General features: G+C 34.5%; 1 long non-coding RNA gene across 1 annotated transcript in view; it reads left to right on the top strand.

Moving 5' to 3' along the window:
• The window catches only part of LOC141545759 (uncharacterized), a 183,705-nt gene extending 163,313 nt beyond the window's left edge, over positions 1–20,392 (top strand). The window contains exons 3-4 of the long non-coding RNA XR_012483133.1: positions 15,494–15,606; positions 20,146–20,392. This is a non-coding gene — a long non-coding RNA (uncharacterized LOC141545759). The remainder of the gene's footprint in view (positions 1–15,493; positions 15,607–20,145) is intronic.
• The last annotated feature ends 1,869 nt before the right edge of the window (positions 20,393–22,261 follow it).

Genomic DNA, 22,261 nt, shown 5'->3' with positions numbered 1-22,261 from the left:
TGATGTGGAACAGGGGGAAAAAATAAAACAGTGCTTTGGAGTTAAAAGTTCCAAAATCAGACAGAGTCAAATCTCATCTCTATTGTTGCATGATCTGGAGTAAACAGTGTCATCTCTGCAGGCCTTGATATACCAGAGCTATGCTGGTATAGGCTTAGCAACCACAGAACATAATTTTAAATTTAATCTTCAATATTAATATTTTTCTATCATTTTCATAAGAGTAAATAATCAACAAAACAATGAACCAAACCCTGATTCATACTGTTTCCTTATTTCTGATGTCTAAATGCTCACTCTGAAAATTTAAGAATTGCTCTTGATAGCTAGCTAGTATGAGATAGTCCAAGTGCATTGTTGTGATGTATTTATCAATAAAATGAGGAGATTAGACTGGATATCTTCTAAGTTCTCTTTTAGCTTTAAACCCTATTATAGATCAAAGGTACCTGGTTCTAGTCCTATTAACCTAGTTACTTATACAGTCTTAAATCATTAAACCCTTTGAGATTCAGTTTCTTCATGTATAAAATGTTTGTGAAGAAGGGACCCTGAAACTCTAAAACTCCTTGAAGGAGAGATTCTCCTTGAACTCTGTGTCTGTGGGACCCTGCCCCACAGAAGAAACAAGATAAACAGCTTTATTCAGTTATTTAATGGGATTGGTTCAGTCCTGTCCTGAAGAATTCCAACCCCCATTTAATTAAAGATTTTCTATTTAATTCAACTCACTAGCCCACTAGTCCAGCCCCCATCAAGAAATCTTGGAATGTAGCCAAAGACTTCCTTATAAAAATGGCAATTAAAAATTCATTTCCTTGCAGAGGTTCTAAACATGCCACGCCATGCCATGCCATGCTATGCCAAGGAAGCCTCTGCCCACTGGAATAATATTCTCTTCCAATGTTGCCCTCTCTTTATCTTCATCTATTTCCCTATTGAGACTTTTTGCCTCTCTATTTCTCTAAACTTCATTTTTCTGCCAGAACTCCTCCACTGAAGAAATTAGCCTTTCTATTCTTATATAGTAAAGGCTGACTTCCAATGCCAATAATAAACCTCTTTTATCAGTCTAGCCTTTTTGGGTCTGTAAATTCCTTTACAGAGAATCTCTGCACTGCCAGAAGGGAGTCCCCAAAACTCCCTACTCTTGTGCCGAATCCCAAGGGGGTGTAGGGGAACCTAATCTCTCCATTTGGTTCCCTGAACCCTGAACTTACCACTAGATCTTATCATTTAACTCCCTGACCACCAAAAACCCTTATCTCATTTTGGCTCCCTAAATCTAGACCTCATCATTTGGTTCCCTGAAAGGGAACCCCAAAACCTAAACCTCATCATTTGAATTAGATGACCTCCAAGATCATTTCAAGCTTTAGATCTATGATACAGTGCTCCTGAACCTCATTTTACATGCTGAAAATTTATTTTATAAGCAAGATGAGGCAGTGAATAAAACACTGGGCTTGGAGTCAGGAATATATGAATTTAAATCCAGCTCCAGTGGTGTTGATGAGGTTGGGATAGTCATACCTTGTTAGTACTAAACATGTGACAAGTTCACAATGGCCATTCTCTTTGCTAAAAGGAAGGTTTATTTAAAAGAAGAATTTATAGACAAAATAAGAGATAAAATAAGAGTGTTTTATGAAATATAGTTAGGAGAGCATATAGTTATAAAGGAAAGGAATTTGGAAGAATTTATTAAAGGAATATGCCATGAGGCCTGGGTATGCCATTGACTGACAGGTTAGATGCATGTAAGAGTTTAGCAGACCAATCATAGTTAGCTATATGAGAAAGATAAAATTAAAGGGAGGGCACTGTTAGGGAGAGAGAGCACCTAATAGTAGGCTTGGTCCTGAAAAGAATTTAGCAAAGGTCTTCATTGTGAGTAGATCTCTTTATAGGGGAAGAATAACCTTGGGGTTTCTCAGGAAAAGGGGAAATTCAGAGGGAGGCATCAAGGAGCCAGAAGGAATGTACTGGCAGACCAGATCCCAGATCTGTCTAAAGATAGGCTAATCAGTATCTCAAAGGTTGTTTAAAGATGCACAGAGGATTGAGGGATAGACAAAAGAGTTCCATCATCACAATCACTCTATACAAACAGGAAACTGTTTTTGGAATTGGTTATATCTGATAATAGCTAGATGGGCTTCTTCCTACAGGGGAAGATAGTCAACAAGTCATTTAACTTGTTTTCCTTGATTTTTTTTTCATCTAATAACACCTACCTGTTAGGATTACTGGGTGAGAACTCAGGTTTTCTGGACGGTTACAAGGTGAGAACTCAGGTTGACTTGGTAGAAGGAGCAAGCCCATTGGCTGGGGTGGTTCTTCCCAGAAGCCCTTGCATTATCCCACGCCCATTCTCTGGGAGAATAAAAGAGAGAGCACTGTGCCTGAAGAGCAGATCGGCCTGGAGAAGGATAAGAGCTGGAGGAGATTCAGAGCCAGGATTCAAGAAGAAGACTCAGAATTGCATCAGGCTTGACGGGGCTCTCTGTAGGAAAGGAAGTGAGTAGACACAGCAGATCTCTTCCCAGAGAGCAATCCAGCAGCTTCTAGAGACGACAGCTCGCTACATTTGGCGTCCACACGTGGGGCAAGGACTTTTGCTTATTCTGACAAGAGGAGCTAGACCAGACCTTTGCAATTTGGCGCCCGAACAGGGACAGACACAGTCCTGATTCCAGTGGAAAAGCTTCTGATCTAGATCTCAGTCTCTCTGACCCAGAACCGTGAGTAACGAGGAAACTTTGTTAAAGATTAAGTGAGCGTGCTAATAGATAAACAAGGAACTTAACTTGTTAAGGGCTAAACGAGGAATCTCTTATAGCTGAAATGGGGCAGATGTTAGCTATATTCAATCCCTGGACTTCAGCCGACTCATCCCCAGCCCCAGAAGCAACCTCAGCTCCACCCCCATTCAGGAGTGGTACTATAGAGAGTATAATCAACATAATTGAGGAGCAGAGTTTACTTGTAACCTGGGTACAGATTGCTAAACTCTTGGCTGCATTAAGACGCACATCTCCTTGGTTCTTAGAGGAAGAAAAGATAGATGTAGATAAATGGAAGCTAGTGGGATATGAAATGAAAGAATTTCAAGCAAAAAATGGGCCTCGTTCAATTTCTGCAGAAGTATTTTATATCTACAACATAGTTCAATTAGCTTTAAACTATCAAGCAAGTTGTAGGAGAAGGAAAAGTTCTAAAAATGAACAGAGGAGGAAGTGTGAGGAAAAAAGGAAAGATCAAGATCTTTCCCTAGAGCAAGAGGATTTAAATGAGGAATTATGGTATGATTCTCTTGAAGAAGCTTCAACCCTGCCTAGAGAACAGATTATTGACAGGCCCACATCAACCCCACCTTCAGAGATGGAGGAAGAAAGAGGGGAAGAGGCAGAAACACAAACAGAATTGCCTGTGAAGAAGCCTAAGCCTATGACAAGATTAGAAAAAGCATTGATTAAAGCTAAGAGAGAAGGACAGGATATAAGTGATTTTATACATGCATATCCTGTGATTGAAAATACTGACTCTGTAGGTAAAAAAAGGAGAAGATATGCACCTTTAGATTTGAATAAAATTAAGGATTTGAAAAAAGGTTGTACCCTTTATGGGGCTACATCAGCTTATGTCAAAATGTTACTAGATGGTTTGTCTTATGAAGTCCTAACCCCGAATGATTGGAAATCCATAGCAAGGACATGTCTGGAACCTGGAGAAAATTTATTATGGCTTGCGGAATTTCATGAATTATGTAAAATTCAAGTCAGATGCAATTTGGAAATAGGAGTTAACACACAATTCACTTTTGAGCACTTAGCTGGTGAAGGTCAGTATGGAGAGAATTCGGAACAGATTAATTATACCATGATAATATATGAGCAAATTGCTAAGGCTGCAATAAAAGCTTGGGGTGTCCTTCCTGGACAGAAAGATCGTGGAGAGGCTTTCACTAAAATACAGCAAGGTCCCAATGAACCTTTTGCAGATTTTGTGGGACGTTTGCAAACTGCTGTCAAAAGAACTATTGGAGAAAATTCAGCTACAGAAATAATGACCAGACATCTGGCTAAGGAAAATGCCAATGAGATTTGCAAAAGAATTATATGGGGATTAGACAAAGATGCTCCTTTAGAGGAGATCATAAGACGCTGTGCTACAGTGGGAACAAATGCTTTTTACACCCGGACAATGATGAATGTGGAAAGACAGGGTCCCTCCTGGCAAGGGCCTTCTAGAGAAACTCGGCGATGTTTTCAATGTGGAAAAATTGGACATCTAAGAGCTCAGTGTAGATTTGGAGATACAGTGAAAAGACAGGGTGAGAGAAGACCTAAAACCCCATGTCCAAAATGCAACAGAGGATTCCATTGGGCATCAGAGTGTAGAATAATTCAGGGAAATGGGATGAGGGGCCCAGGTTCAGGGCCCCAGGCAAAAAAGACTTGGGGCATGATGGCAGCTGATGTTACACCCAAAGAACCTTTAGAAGGCCAGGACTCTGATTTGATCAACCAGCAGAAAAGCAATCACATGGCAGAAAGGGATTACCTAATAAGTGAGCCAAAAGGCAATCAGATTGCAAAAATGGATTACACTTGGGGAGAATACAGGCCTTTTAAACCAACAGGGCTGTGTCCAGTGCAAACAATTCCAATGTAATTGCCAGATGATGAGAAGAGATTTAGAAAGTGGTAAATAGAAGGTAATTAGATAGGTTAACTGCCTGGGAGAGAGGGTTTGCTTGTATTTCTTCAGCAGGAGAAGGAATCAGATGGGTGCCAACGAGTCATATTCGCCTTGTCCACCAGAGAGAGACAGAAAAAGAGAAAGACCTCAAAATAAAGGAGAAGATCTAAGAAACATCTGACACTGAAAGATCATGGATAATAAGAAGACTGTTAAAGAACTTTAAAAACCAGCAGGAATCATTGGACTTCCTCACACAAGATGAGACTAATGGACAATGGACTTATGGACATTTATAAATTTTCAATTTATGATTATGTTATATACTTCTAGCATGTGTTATGTTACTATGTTACTATGTGCTTATGTAATTCATGTAATTATCTGTAATACTTCCCATATTGATGGATTTATGTTTCAAGGTCATTTATGTAATTATCTGTAATACTTCCCATATTGATGGATTTATGTTTCAAGGTCATGACTGTCCTATGTTCTAAATCAAAAGAAAGGGGGAGATGTTAGGATTACTAAGTGAGAACTGAGGTTGTCTGGATAGTTACAAGGTGAGAACTCAGGTTGACTTGATAGAGGGGGCAAGCTCATTGGCTGGGGTGGTTCTTCCCAGAAGCCCTTGCATTATCCCACGCCCATTCTCTGGGAGAATAAAAGAAGAGGACTCTCAGAGAAAGAAAGACTCTGAATTGCATCAGGCTTGACGGGGCTCTCTGCAGGAAGGGAAGTCACTTCTTTGGACAAGAGTTAACAGCAACTGCCTGGAGACAACGGTTCGTTACAGGAAGAAGAATCTGTCTGAGAGATTTGAGTAGACACAGCAGATCTCTTCCCAGAGAGCGATCCGGCAGCTTCTAGAGACGATAGCTCGCTACACCTACCTATCAGGGTTCTTGTAAGAATCAAATAATAATTATAAAGCCTCTATTATAGTGCTTGACACATAATAGGTGTTATATAAATGTTAGCTATTAAATCATCATCCTCACCATCATCATCATGTGAGTTCTTTCAAACTCAGAACTAGGAATTGAAGAGAAATCATCTCTTGAAAAACTTTGGAAGTTTAAAGATAAAATGGGTTTGTGGGTAGGAGGAAAATCTATAATAAACTCTACTTAGTGAAAGATGATATTCCCAAGGCAATTTAAGTCATACTCCTCCCAGCAGATAACAGAAAAATTTAGAGGCAGCTAGACAGTTTAGTGCATAGAGCTTTGGATTCCAAATTAGGAAAATTTGAGTTCAAAATGCAATCTCACAGAATTAGTAACTGTAACACCAGGCAAGTTGTTTAACTTTTTTCTGCCTCAGTTTCCACAACTATAAAATGGTGGGTTAGACTTGAAAGTTTTCTTTTAGCTCCAAATCAATGATCCCATCACCAATAGCCAGAGGAGAAATTGGGAAGGTTTAGCCTGGAGAAGTTGGTTGTTTTTCATTTTCAAAGAGGACCAACATGATATCACTATGGTAAAGTTCAAGGTGTCAGACTGTGGCTGATCAGTTCAATACAAGCTTGGGATGCTTTGCCACAGGTTGGACACAAATGGTCCCTATGAATATTTGAGATGGATTCTCTGTCTTGTTTCTTCTGAACTCATGCAATTCTGCTTTGCTCATAGAGCACAGCACTTTCTCTGATGAGGGCATGCCATGCTGGGTGGTTCTGTGCCAGTGTCTCCCATGTCATACAATTAATTCTAAAATTCTTGAGAGTGCCCTTGTAACTCTTTTTCTGACCAACATGAGTGCTCAATCTGTGTGAGTTCTCCATAAAATAATCTTTTGGCAAGCATACATTTGGCATTTAAACAAACAGAATTGTGCTGAGTAGAGTTGGAATGCTTGGCAGAATAGTTCAAAAAAGGATCTCAGTGTCTGGTATCTTAATAGAGGATCTTCAGAATTTTCCTAAGACAATTCAAATGGAAGAGATTCAATTTTCTGACATGGCACTGCTATACTGTCTAAGTTTCACAGGTATACAACAATAAGGTCAATACAATGGTTCTGTAGATCTTTAGTGTGGTAGTCAGTCTGTTTCTCTCCCACACATTCTCCTTGAAGAAAGTCTCCTTGAATCCTGGCCTCTGTAAAAGACCCCATCGGAGGGAAACAGGATAAACAGTTTCATTCTGTTATACTGAGAGATGGGCACCATTTCCGGTGATAACACTCACTACTGATTAAGTTCTCTATTGAAGTGAAGATTAGCCCAGAGACACTCATTTAATTCCAAGATTCTCTATTCTGATTCCAGCCCCTATCAAGAGCTGCCCCCAGCTTCTAGCCATAAAAAGCGCCAACTTGGTGGGGCAGCTAGGTGGCGCAGTGGATAGAGCACCAGCCTTGAATTCAGGAGGACCCGAGTTCAAATCTGGTCTCAGACACTTAACACTGCCTAGCTGTGTGACCCTGGGCAAGTCACTTAACCCCAGCCTCAGGAAAAAAAAAAAAAGCGCCAACTTGGGGCTCCATTCTTGCAGAGGACCTAACATGTCATGCCATGCTATGCCAAGAAAACCCTCTCTCCTTGGTATAAATTGCAACTTTCTGCCTGCTGAAATGATATAATCTATCAGTGTTACCCTCTCTTTATCTTTCTCATCTATTTCCCTAACAAGACTTTATTCCTCTTTGTTGGGATTTCTCTGCTAAAAACTTTACTTCTCTGTTGAGACCTTGACACCAAGTAATTCATTCTTTCTGTTCATGCATAGCAAAGGCTGACTTCTCAATGCCAATAATAAACTTCTTTTACCAATCTTGTTTTTGGGGTTTGCAAATTCCTTTACAAAAGACCTTTGCACCACCAGAAAGGGTTCCCACAACTCCCTACTCTGTGCCAAATCCTAGGAAAATCGAGGGGGCCTTGTGCCAAACCTCTTCATTTGGGGACAGTTCCCTGAACCCTGAACCTGCCACTAACCTCATCAAACTTATATCCACAGCATTCAAAACTTCACCATTTGTTGTAATTAATGGTTTCACAAGACATAATGGGAGAAGAGGTTTGATAGTAATCTTCAAGTTTATTAAGGACTGAAATGTGGGAGAAGGATTAAATTGACAGAACTAGACTGAGTGGGTTGAAGTTGCAAAGTGGTAACTTTAGACTTGTAGTGATATGAGTTATACAAAAGAGGAATAGGGTGATTGGACATGGGCAATGGAATAAAATGGAATTTTTTTTTTTTTTTTTTTAATCAAGCTTTTTATTTTAAAAAAATGTATAGGTAGTTTTCAACAATCACCCTTGCAAAACCTTGTTTTCAAATTTTTTTCTCCATTAGTTCATCTCATCCTTTTCCCTAGATGTCAAGTAATCCAATATATATTAAATGTGTACAATTATTCTATGCATATTTCCACAATGATCGTGCTGCACAAGAAAAATTAGATCAAAAAGGAAAAAAATGAGAAAAAAAATGAAAGCACATAACAACAACAACAGAAGTGAAAATATCATGTTGTGATCCATACTCAGTCATCATAGTTCTTTCTCTGGATGTAGATGACTCTATCACAAGATTATTAGAACTGGCCTGAACTAACCCATCAGAACTGATTATTATATAATCTTGTTGTTGCTGTGTACAATGTTCTCTTGGTTCTGTTCACTTCGTTTACCATCAGTTCATATAAGTCTCCCCAGATTTCTATGAAATTATCCTGCTGATTGTTTCTTATAAAACACTAATATTCCATAACTTTCAAATACCAACTGATGGGCACACATTCAGTTTCCAGTTCCTTGCCACTACAAAAAGGACTGCTGCAAACATTTTTGCACATGTAGGTCCTTTTTCCTTTTTATGATCTCTTTGGGATACAGGCCCAATAGAGACACTACTGAATCAAAGAGTATAAATAGTTTGGGCATAGTTCCATATTGCTCTTCAGAATGGTTGCATCAGGTCACAATTGCACCAACAATGTATTCGTGTTCCAGTTTCCCACATTCCCTCCAACATTCATGCTTATATTTTCCTGTCATCCTTAGAGAGGTGTGTAGTAGTACCTAAGAGTTATCTTAATTTGCATTTCTCTGATCAATAGTGATTTAGAGCATTTTTTCATGTGACTATAAATGGTTTTAATTTTTTTATCTGAAAATTGTCTGTTCATAGCCCTGACCATTTATTAATTGGGGAATGGCTCATATTTTTATAAATTTGAGTCAATTTTCTATGTATTTTAGAAATGAAGCCTTTATTAAAACCCTTGGATGTAAAATATTTTTTCCAGTTTACTGCTTCCTTCTAATCTTGACTGCATTGGTTTTGTTTATATAAAAGCTTTTTAACTTAATATAACCAAAATTACCTATTTTGCATTCTTTGGCCACAAACCTCTTCTTTCACAGATCTGACAGGTATTTTGTTCTTCTAATTTGTTTATCACTCTTTATGCCTAATCATGAACCCATTTCAAACTTCTCTTGGTATAGAATCAGGTGTGGGTTAATGCCTAGTTTCTGCCATAATAATTTCCAATTTTCTCATCAATTTTTGTCAGTTACTGAGCTCTTATCCCAGATGCTAGGATCTTTGGGTTTATCAAACACTAGGTTACTATAGTCATAGATTTTTGTGACTTGTGAACCTAATCTATTCCACTGATAGACTATTCTATTTCTTAGCCACTACCAAATGGTTTTGATGTCTGCTGCTTTATAATATACTTTTAGGTCTAAGTATACCTAGGCCATTTTCATTTGCATTTTTAAAATTAATTTCCATGACATCCTTGAACTTTTGTTCTTCCAGATCAAGTTTGTTATTATTTTTACTAGCTCTGTAAAAGAATTTCTTCAGGGTTTAATTGTTATGATACTGAATAAGAAGATTAATTAATTTGTATTGCCATTTTTATTGTATTAGGTCAGCCTATCCATCAGCACTTCATATTCTCCCAAATGATTAAATCTGACTTTATTTGTGTGGAAACTGTTCTATGACTGTGTTCATACAGTTCTTGACTTTGTCTTGGCAGGTATCTTATATTATCTATACATTTATCTTATATTATCTATAAATGGAATTTATCTTTGTATCTCTTGCTACTGGACTTTGTTGGTAACATTTAGAAATGCTGATGATTTCTGTATCCTGTATTTATTTTGAATCCTGTAACTTTGCTAAAGTTGTGAATTGTTTCTAGTAGCATGTTAGCTGATTTTCTACAGTTCTCTAAGTATATGTCATATCATCTGCAAAGAATGCTTAATTTGGTTTCCTCATTACCTACTCTAATTCCTTTAATTTTTTTTCTTCTCTTATTGGTAAAACTAACATTTCTAATGCAATATTGAATAATGTATTATTATTATTATTATTATTATTATTATTATTATTATGTTAACTTCATTCTATTTGAGTTAAGATGATTGAGTTTGATCATCCATTTGCAAGGCAATCAACTGCTCAGCAACAACCAGAGTGACAACAGCAGCCTCATGGAGTATAAACTTATATCAATTAAAACCACTGAGTTTATAGGAAGATGAAGTGAGCATAGTATGGATTTTAGGCCCCAGCCACTCCTTTATATTTTTTCCTAGCAAATTTACACATTGTTTTATGAATCATGTTGGAAGAGAAAAGTCAGAACAAAAGAAAAAAATCATGGGAGAGATTAAAAAAAAAAAAAAGTGAAAATAGCATACGTTGATTTATATTCAGTCTCCTTAGTTTTTTTTTTTTTTTTTTTTTTTTCTTTTCCTGGATACAGATGGCATTTTCTGTCCAAAGTCTATTAGATTTGCTTTGAATCACTGAACCACTGAGAAGAACCAAGTATTTCATAGTTGATCATCATACATTCTTGCTATTATTATGTATAATGTATTCCTAGTTCTGCTTGTTTCAGTGATCATCAGTTAATGTAAATCTTTCCAGGCTTTTCTAAAATAAACTTGTTCATCATTTTTTATAGAACAGTAATATTCCACTTCATATACCACAACTTGTCCAGTCATTTTCCAATTGATGGGTGTCTATTTATTTTGCAATTCTTTGCTCCCATAAAAAAAAAGCTACTACAAATATTTTTGTACATGTCAGCCCTTTCCCCTCCTTTATGATTTCCTTGGCTAAAATATTGAATAGTAATGGTGATAGGAGGTAACCTTGTTTCACCCCTGATCTTATTGGAAATGATTCTAGTTTATCCCCATTACATATAATTTTTTTGATGGTTTTAAATAGATGCTCTTGATCATTGTAAGGAAAACTCCATTAAATCTTATACTTTTTAGTGTTTTTAATAGGAATTAGATATTGGATTTTGTCAAATGCTTTTTCTGAATCTATTGAGGCAATTATATGATTTCTGTTAGTTTGGTTATTGATATAATCAATTATGCTAATAGTTTTCCTAATATTGAACTAGCCCCGCATTCCTGGTATAAATCTTACTTGGGGTGTGCTTATTATCCTGGGGATAATTTTCTGTAATCACTTTGTTAATATTTTATTAAGATTTTTGCAACAATATTCATTGGGGATATTTTGACTCTATCTGGTTTAGTTATGTACCATGTCTGTGTCTTAAGAAGAATTTGGTAGGACTCCTTTCCCTGTTTTCCCAAATAGTATGCTTAGTATTAGATTTAAACATTCTTTAAATGTTTGGCAAAATTCACTTTAAAACCATCTGGTCCTATATGCTTTTTCTTAGGCTTGTTCAATTTCTAATGTCCATTTTCTAATGGAACTATTTATGTAATTTATATCTTTTTAATATGGGCAATCTATATTTTGTAAGTATTCATCCATTTTATTTAGATTATCAGATTTATTGGTTTACAGTTGGGCAAAATAGCTCCTAATTATTGCTCTAATTACTTCTTCATTGGTGAAAAGTTCACCCTTTTCATTTTTGATACTAACAATTGAATTTTCTTCTTTCCTTTTTCTAATCAATTTAACTAAAGATTTATCTACTTTGTTTTTTTTTTTTTTTCATAAAACCAACTCTTAGTTTTTGTTCATTAGTTCAATAGTGCTTTTTTTTTAAATTTTCAACTTTTTAAATCTCCCATTTTATTTTCAGAAATTTGATATTTAATTGGAGTTTTTAAAATTTGTTCTTCCCCCCCCCCCCAGGCTGGGGTTAAGTGACTTGCCCAGGGTCACACAGCTAGGAAGTGTTAAGTGTCTGAGACTAGATTTGAACTCGGGTCCTCCTGAATTCAAGGCTGGTGCTCTATTCACTGCGCCACCTAGCTGCCCCAATTTGTTCTTTTTTTAAGATTTTTTAGTTGCATGCCCAATTCATTGATCTTCTCTTTCTCTGTTTTATGCAAGTAGGGCATCTAGACATATAAAGTTTCCCTTAGAACTGCTTTGGCTGCATTCCACAAGTTTTGGTATCTTGTCTCATTATTGTCATTCTCTTGGATAAAATTATTGATTGTATCTGTGATTTGTTGTTTCACCCACTCATTCATTAGAATTAGATTATTTAGTTTCCAATTAATTTTTGGTCTATTTTTCCTGGTCCTTTATTACAGGTAATTTTATTGCAACATAATCTGAAAAAAAAAAAAGGATTTTGCTATTTCTGCCTTTCTTCATTTGATTTTGAGCGTTTTATACTCTAATATGTGGTCAATTTTTATGTGGGTTCCATGTACTGCCAAGAAAAAAGTATATTCTTTTCTATCTGAATTCAATTTTTTCCAAAGGTCTATCATACCTAAATTTTCTAGAATTCTATTTACTTCCTTTCATATTTATTTTATATTTTATCTAATTCTGATAGAGCAAAGTTGAGATCCCTCATTAGTATAATTTTGCAGTCTAATTCTTCTTGCAGCTCTCTTAATTTCTCCTCTAGGAATTTGGACACTGTATCACTTGTTGAATATCTGTTTAGTTTTGATATTACTTCATTGTCTATGGTGTCATTTAGCAAAATGTAGTTTCCTTGCCTATCTTTTTAAATTAGATCTATTTTTGCTTTTGCTTGATCTGAGATCAGGATTGCTACCCCTGTTTTTTTTTTCTTTCACTTCAGTTAAAGCATAATAGATTCTGTTCCAGCCTTTTATCTTTACTCTAGATGTGCCATTCTGTTATAGGATTCTGGATTCTAGTTCACTTAATCTGCTTCTGTTTTATGGGAGAATTCATCCCATTCACATTCACAGTTACAATTACTAATTCTGTATTTCCCATCATCTTATTTTCCCCAAATTATGCTTTTCTCTTCCTTTCCCCTTTTATCTCCTCCCTAGTATTTTTGCTTTTGACCACCACCTCTTTCAAACAACCCTTTCCCTTTACAGTCCCTCCTCCTTTCTTATTCCTTTCCCCTTCTATGTCTGTTCACTCTTCTATTAGCCTTCTCCTTTCTTTTCCACTTTCCTTTTCTACTTTCTATAGGGGGACACAAGTTTCCCTATGAAATTAAATATGTGTTCTATTTTCTCTTTGAGCCAAATCTGATGATATTAAGATTCATACAATACTCATCCCCATTCCTACTTTTCCTCAGTTGTAATGGGTCTTTTTTGTCTATTTAGAAGATGTAATTTACCCTATTTTACCTCCCCTTTCCTCTTCTTCCAGTACAATCACTTTTCCATCTCTAGTTTCTTTTTGTGTCATCACAATAAAGTCAAATTATACTCATCCCCTCTAAGTATACTCCTAAGAAACACAGTTCTCAAGAGTTAAATATATATTCCCATGTAGGAATATAAACTTTTTAACTTTTAAAAGAAACTAGTTTTTTGTTTTCTTTCATTTTTTACCATTTTATGCTTCTTTTGAGTTCTGTATTTGAAGATCAAATTTTCTTTTCATCAAAAATAAAGGAAATTGACCTATTTTACTGAATATCCATGTTTTTCCCAGAAAGATAATGTTTAATTTTTCTGGATAGTTCATTCTTGGCTGAAATCCAGGCTTTTTGCCTTTCTGAATATCAGATTACAGGCTCACTGATCCTTTAAAGTAAAAGCTCCTAGGTCCTGGGTAATCATGATTTTGGCTCCTCAATATTTGAGTTGTTTCTTTCTGGTTGCTTCCAATATTTTCCCATTGATCTAATGATTCTGAAATTTAGTTATAATGTTCCTTAGCATTTTTCTTTTGGTGTCTCTTTCAGGAAATGGTTGGTAAATTCTTTCAATGGCTATTTTACCCTCTGGTTCTAGGACATCAGGGCAGTTTTCCTTGATGGTACATTGAAAGATGTGGTCTAGGCTCTTTTTTCATCATGGTTTTCAGTACTCAATAATTCTCAGATTGTTTCTCCTTGACCTATTTTTCTGGTCAGTTGTTTTTTTTTTTTTTTTTTCTATGAGGTATTTTACATTTTCTTTTATTTTTTAGTATTTTGTGTTTTGTTTGAATGATTCTTGATGTCTCATTGAGTCATTCACATCCATTTGTTCAACTGTAATTTTTAGTAAATTATTTTCTTTGTAGGTTTTTACCTCCTTTTGTATTTGGTCAATTGAATTTTTAAATGAATTGTTTTGCTCATTGGATTTTTTTTTCCATCTCACAAATTCTGTTTTTCAAGGAGTTGTTTTCTTTTTCCATTTCATTAAATCTATTTTGTAAGAAGTTACATGCTTTTTCCATTTTACTAAATCTATATTTTAAGATATTTTATCTGGAATTATGCCCCAAAAATTATCAAAATGTGCATACCCTTTGACCCAGCAGTGCTACTACTGGGCTTATCTCCCAAGGAAATACTAAGGAAGGGAAAGGGACCTGTATGTGCCAAAATGTTTGTGGCAGCCCTTTTTGTAGTGGCTAGAAACTGGAAAATTAATGGATGTCCATTAATTGGAGAATGGTTGGATAAATTATGTTATATGAATGTTATGGAATATTATTGTTCTGTAAGAAATGACCAACAGGAGGAATACAGAGAGGCCTGGAGAGACTTACATCAACTGATGCTGAGTGAAATGAGCAGAACTAGGGGATCATTATACACTTCAACAATGATACTGTACGAGGATGTATTCTGATGGAAGTGAATATCTTCAACATAGAGAAGAGCTAATCCAATTCCAATTGATCAATGATGGACAGAATCAGCTACACCCAGAAAAGGAAACTGGGAAATGAGTGTAAACTGTGAGCATTGTTGTTTTTTTTTGTTTGTTTTGTTTTGTTTCTCTTCCCAGATTATTTTTACCTTGCGAATACAATCCTTTCTTTGCAACAACAACAACAACAAAATTTGGTTCTGCACATATATATTGTACCTAGGATATACTAGAAGATATTTAATATATATGGGAATTCCTGCCATCTAGGGGAGGGGGTGGAGGGAAGGAGGGGAAAAAACTTGGAACAGAAGGGAGTACAAGGGATAATGTTGTAAAAAAAAAAAAAAGAAAAAGAAAAATTTACCTATGGATATGTACTGTCAAAAAAAAGTTATAATTATAAAAATTAATAAAGAAAAAAAAAGAAATTTTATTCAGATAATTTCTGTTTCCTTTCCAAACTCTTCTGCAAATTTTTCATTTAGGAAGATTAACAAGCCCAACCTGATGTAAAAAAAATAAATATATATATATGAATTTAAACCATAGGGGTTGTATTTCCTATAGTGTATTTTTTCATCTTCAAAATTTATTTGTTTGAAATTAACTGAGGAGTACTAATTTGCATAACTTCATTTGACACCTGCAGATGGGGATCATTGTTATCTTATGAGAATGAGTTTACGCTGCTTTTGTTTATAAGAATATCATTCAAAGAAGCCATTTTTGTTTTGTTTTTTTCCCCTCTAGGAATGCAACAGAGTTATGAGTGGTCTTGTGAGATCTTCAGGAAGAACTCCTGTTCTCTGCATGACTGAATAGCTGTCCTTGTATCTCCTCAGTCTCAAATTTCTGCATATTTGGTAGCATCTGAAATACTTTTTTTCACTTTTTATCCTCATAATTGGCATTAGATATATAAAGCCTAATTATAATTGTTTTAAATCTCTTCCAAAGAGAGCATGTGTTTTCTTGCTGATATAAATGTCACAAGAAATTTATGTGATGTGTATAACCCAGGGTAGACCCTAGGGGTCATGAGAATTTTATTCAATTTTCAATTCAAGTTTTTTTTATTAAAAAAAAAAATCTTTTTAATTTATTATTATTAAGATACTACATGCAAGTGCTAAGTATTCAAATAGAAAAGAAATAGACATTGCTCATTCTTTTTTGCTTAAGTGATTTGCTTGGAATCACACAACTAGTAAATTTTGAGTGTCTGAAGTTAGATTTGAACTCAGATTCTCTTACTTCCAGGACCCATAATCTATCCACTATACTATCTATTTCCTCTTGGAGCTCCCATTCTAATGGAGGAAACAAGACATATAGAATGTTTCAGCTTCGAGTCCCATGAAAAAGGCCTTTTGAGGAATGAGATAAGGAAAAGTTACAAGCATTTATTAAGTACCCACTCTATGCCAGGCCTGGTGCTAAATATTTTACAAATATCTTATTTGATTCTCACCACCTTGGAACGTAGACTGATGCTTAGCTTTTTGTGGTCTTGTACCCCATGGGAAATCTGGAGAAGCCTTATCAAAGTTATATTTTTAAATGCATTAAACAAAATACATAGATTAAAAAAAAAAAACCCTAATAATATGTGATTACATTTATCCAAAGGGGAAAAAAAAAATAAGCTCATGGATCTCCTGAAATTGGACCTCTTATGGAACCTAAGGACCTTAGGTTAAGAACCTCTGTTGTAGATGGTACATTAACTGAGTTTCGAAGGAAGCCACAGATTCTAGATGGGAAAGAAATTAAATACTTCCCAGGCACAAGACAGAAACTGTGCAAAGATATGAAGACTGGACATAAGGATTAGGTCAATTTAACTAGACAATAGAATCCGTGAAGGGGAGTATTTTAGAAGAAGCCTAGGAATACAACAGCCATATTGTGAAATGCTTTAAATGCCAAACAGAGGAGGTTGTATTTTTGATCCTCAAGATAATCAGAAACCACTGGAGCCTCTTAATCTGGGAAATAACTTGGTCAGACCTATGCTGTAGTTTAATCAATTTACCATTTTCAGAAGCTGCTTTTGTTTCCAGGGTTTCAAAGTTATAGATAGAGAAAAGGAAAAAATCATTACAAAGATTCACTTCAAATAAAAATATACTGTGTAATTTAGGAACTGGGTGTGTTTGTGTGTGTGTTCACACATGCTTTCCCCTCATATCTGTGTGCTTGCCTATCTATTAACTTTACTGTGCTGAAGGTATCTATTCCAGCCTACCTGGCCCAGTCAGTTTACAAAGGAGAAGAGGGGGCTGCCCTTAACCAAGTATTATTTGTGCCCTGCTAAAGCTGTGAAAGGCACTAACAGTTCAGAATCATTAGAACAATGAGGCGGCAGCTAGGTGGCGCAGTGGATAGAGCACCAGCCTTGAATTCAGGAGGACCTCAGTTCAAATCTGGTCTCAGACACTTAAGACTTCCTAGCTGTCTGACCCTGGGCAAGTCACTTAACCCCAGCCTCAGGGAAAAAAAAGAACAATATGAGGGGAAATGTGCTCAGAGGATTTCCCTGAGGAAAACTCACAAAACAGTCTCACAAAATTATATGAAAAGCTATTAACAGTGCTGTGAAATTCCCAAAACTGTAAAATTTTAATTTTTTTTGAAACTTTAAAAATTAAATATATAATAAAATATTCTTTAGATATTTGTCAAGGGAACAATCTCAAAAAAATTATTAATAGGAGATTTGGGAATTAATGGTTCCATGGCTTAGTATGTATTTATTCCCATTAAGGATCAAAGGCCTGACCTTGATTTTCAAGGTTTCCCACAATTTGTCTATAATTTACTTTTTCAGTTCTATCTTCTTTACTGGGGCCCAAGTCTAGATAGTAACAAAACATGGGGCTCAAACCCATGTTTTGGAAAACCCAAGTTGATGCTCTTTTTCCAGTGCATAAGTCAGTAGCAGGAAAGTAAATTCACTGCATTTTTGTTTAAACTTCAGCTTTCACACATACATATAAACTAATTCTTTAGAGGCTAGCTTTTTAAACCATGATTTGTGACCTCATATGTTTTCTTTTAGCTGAATTTGAGGATCATGAAATCATGATTCTATCAATAACTATTTGATTTATCTATCTATTTTATATGTGTATGTATATATTCAAAATATATGTATATATATAAAAATTTCTCTGATGAAAAGAGCTCACAAATGCAAAAAAGTTTAAGAAGCCCTGACTTAAATGACCTCTAAAATTATTTATTGTTACAAATTACTATCTTTGAATTTTTTTTGTACTTGACAAAAAATGTCTTTCAATATCTTTTACTTTTTTCCACAACTACTATAGATTTAGTATCAAAAGAACTCAGTTTCAGGGACTGATTTTCTCAGAGTGAATGTAAATGGCAGTAGTTTCTGTTTTGGCCAATATTTTGAGGGTCTTCCTCTCCCAGCGGGATATCTATCTATCTATCTATCTATCTATCTATCTATCTATCTATCTATACATATATTTTATGAATTAAGTAAAAGAGGCCATTCTTTGCCATATTTCTTACTTAGCCATGGACACTGACTAGGAATTGCCTCAGCCAAACTGAGACCTGTTAAAGATCTTAGCTTAAAAAGGTTTCACACTCCCACTGCATGCAAGCCCATCTCCAGTCTTCCAAATCTGTATCTTGCCACTAGATTGAAATGACTCCAGAAAAAGTGAGGTTGGTGACCTGATTGGGATATATATCTCCCTTACTCACTGATATGTTTGAGGTCTATTGTTTCTTTTTTTTTTAATGTTAAAGTGTATGTTAAATATAATATATGTATACATATTTATACAGTTGTCTTATTGCACAAGAAAAATTGGATTTAGAAAGAAGGTAATAATAATCTGGGGAAAAAACACAAAAATTCAAGCAAACAATAACAGAAAGAATATAAATGCTATGCTGTGGTCTACACTCATTTTCCAGTGTTCTTTTGCTGGGTGTAGCTGATTCTGTTCATTACTGATCAATTGGAACTGATTTGGACCTTGAGGTCGGTCTATTGTTACCCTCAATCTGGCTTAGCTCATCAGTTGAGATATTTTTACTGGAATATGGCCACTCCGCATGCTATTATATTTTCTTGGAGCATGTGAACACCAAAGGTGCATCAGCCATGTAAAAAAATACATTGCAATCCCTCAAACCAAAGATACTAGTCCTCCATGAACACCTCATACATTCTAATTTGTTATTGGAAAGTGTAGGGAAAGTCTGTGCTTAGATAAAAATAAAGACAATACATAGGGAATTGCTTGCTAAGGCACTTAGTCAAAGTGCAATTAAGCTTGATCGGACAAATGGCAAATTGTCTATGATGGGCAGGAGGGAACTTCATAGTGATTGCTATCTTTGCCATATGGAACAGGTGTTCTTAAAGTTTTTTAATTTTTTTTTTCATATGAGTCATAGGCTAGTTTGGTCCTTTGATCCCTTCTAAGAAGAATATTTTAAAATAAAATCTATGGGATTGCAATATATATATATATCTACATATACACAAACATATATAGACATAAATATAATTTTATTTATATAAATATATTTAACATATAAACATATTTATATAAATAAATTTATATTTATATGTGTATAAATATAAATATATGTATATTTATATATATACACAAATGAAATTGATTTCCTTTGCAATTATATATATGTATACATGAGACAACTGGTGTTAAGTGACTTGCTCACCCTTTTTCTTATGCTCATAAACCAGTAAATGTCATATGTCTGAGCCTGGATTTGAACTCAGGTCCTGCTAATTTTAAATTTAGAGCCAATGCTCTATTACCACCACCTGACTACCCTATCAATTCAATTTAAATACTTTAACCAAAAAAAAAAAATTAAAAGTATAACTACACCAAATTAAAAACCCCAAAACTAAAAAATATACCAAAAAATGTATTAAAACTTCTATTAAAATACTAACCAGAGCACTTAGTATTTAATGCAGACGTACGTAGTCGAAGAAGAAATTATACAGATCACTCTAAAAAAATTTAAATGTATGGAATCCTGAAGAGTGCTAGATAATAATAAAAGAGCAGGCCTAGAATTCAGAAGGATCTGAATTCAAGGTTTGGCTGTGTTTCATATTAACTATGACTTCACATAAGTCAATTTCTCAGTATCCCAAGAAATTCTAATAATATAAGTTCCAAAGGTGTTGTTGGTCTCCAGTTGTGAAGGGAATTTATATAGTAATGAAAGCACATAAATTGTTTATATGTTAAATATATTTATATAAATAAAATTATATTTATGTCTATATATGTTTGTGCATATGTAGATATATATATATATATTGCAATCCCATGAGTTGAATTTTGTCATTCTTTTTTATTCAACTCCTCAAATAGGTTTTTCCCAGGAACCAAGGTTACTGATAACAGGTCAGGCAAGACCTGACAAGCAAAATGCCAGAAAGAAAGAAAAGAAAAAGAAAGAAACAAAAAGAAGAGAAAAGATGAGAAAAGAAAAGGGAAGATAAAAAAGGAAAGAAGAAATTACTAGCCCTTTGTGTGAAGCAAGAAGATCAGAGAGAAAAAGACACTTGCCAATTAGGAATGATGAAAAAATATCTTTTGCCTCCATGGTTCTACTTAACACGACTATTTTTTTTCTAATATATTTATTTATTTTTAAGACACATTGCTTTATGAAATATGTTGTGAAAAAAAAAATCAGAGCAAAAGGGAAAAGTCATGGGAGTGACAAAAAAAAAAAAAAACAGAAAAAAAGAAGTGGACATATATGTTGATTTACATTCAGTCTCCTTATTCTTTGTCTGGATGCAGATTGCATTTTCTGTCCAAAGTTCATTGGGATTGCTTTGGATCACTAAACTATTGAGAAAAACCAAGTCTTTCATGGTTGATCATCACACTTTTTTACTGGAATTTCTCTTTGCTTTTGGATTTTATTAATGATTCATAAGAATGCTGATGATTTATGTAGATTTATTTTGTATCCTGCAACTTTGCTAAAGTTGTGGATTACTTCTAATTACTTCTAATCAACTTTTTAAGTTGATCCTCTAGGTTTCTCTAAGTATACTATCAAGTCATCAGCAAGAGTGATACTTTGGTTTCCTCATTACCTACTGTAATTCCCTTAATCTCTTTTTCTTTTCTTATTGCCAAAGCTAGCATTTTTAATACAATATTGAATAGTAATGGTAATAGTAGGCAACCTTGTTTCACCCCTGATCTTATTGGAAATTGTTCCAGTTTATCCCCATTACATATAATGCTTGCTGATGGTTTTTAATAGATGCTACTGACTGTTTTAAGAAAAGGTCTATTTATTCCTATACTCTCCAGTGTTTTTAGTAGGAATGGGTGCTGGGTTTTATCAAATGCTTTTTCTGCATCTATTGAGATAATTATATGGTTTTTGTTAATTTGGTCATTGATATAGTCAATAATGTATTATCCTGGGGATGATTTTCTATAATCTCTTTGCTAATATTTTATTAAAAAATTTTGCATTGATATTCATTAGAAAGATTAGGCTATAATTTTCTTTCTCTGTTTTCATCCTATGTCTTTGTTATAAAAGGAATTTGATAGGAGTCCTTCCTTCCCTATTTTTTCAAATAGTTTATATAGTATTTATATATTTCCCCTGGCTTTTTATTGAATTAGTTTTTAATGCATCATGACCTGAAAAGAATGCATTTACTATTTCTGCTTTTCTGCATTTGATTTTGAGGTCTTTATGTCCTAATATATGGTCAATTTTTGTTTAGGTTCCATGATGTGCTGAGAAGAAACTGTACTCCTTTCTGTCTCCATTCAGTTATCATATTTAACTTTTCTAGTATTCTATTTACCTCTTTAATTTCTTTCTTATTTATTTTGTGGTTTGGTTTATCTAGTTCTGAGAGAGCAAGGTTGAGATCTGCCACTATTATAGTTTTGCTGTCTATTTCTTCTTGCAATTCTCCTAAATTATCCTTTAGGATTTGGTCTTAATGTATTGTCCTGCTTATAAGTTGCTATAATCTCTTTTCTAATATTTTATTTAATTTTTTTTTGCATTAATATCCATTAGGGAGATTGGTCTGTAATTTTCTCTTTCCATTTCAGCTCTTCTGTTTTAGGAATCAGTACCATATTTGTATCATAGAAGGAATCTGGCAGTACTCCTTCTTTACCTATTTGTTTTTAATAAGTTCACTCTTTTTAGTTTTGATGCTGAAATTTGATTTTTTTTTTCTTTTCTTTTTCTGATCAAATTAACCAAAGTTTTATCGATTTTGTTGAGTTTTTTTTCATAAAATAAACTCTTAAAGTTTTTTTTTTAATTAATTCAATAATTTTCTTAGTTTCCATTTTATTAATCTCTCCTTTGAGTTTCAGAATTTATAATCTGGTATTTAATCGAGGGTTTTAATTTTTATTGCATGGTAGTCTGAAAGGGAAATATTTACTATTTCTGCCTTTCTGTGGTCAATTTTTGTGTAGGTGTTAT

Source organism: Sminthopsis crassicaudata, chromosome 6, assembly GCF_048593235.1.
Source record: "Sminthopsis crassicaudata isolate SCR6 chromosome 6, ASM4859323v1, whole genome shotgun sequence".
Lineage (NCBI taxonomy): Eukaryota > Metazoa > Chordata > Mammalia > Dasyuromorphia > Dasyuridae > Sminthopsis > Sminthopsis crassicaudata.
This window is presented reverse-complemented; position numbering and strand designations above follow the sequence as displayed.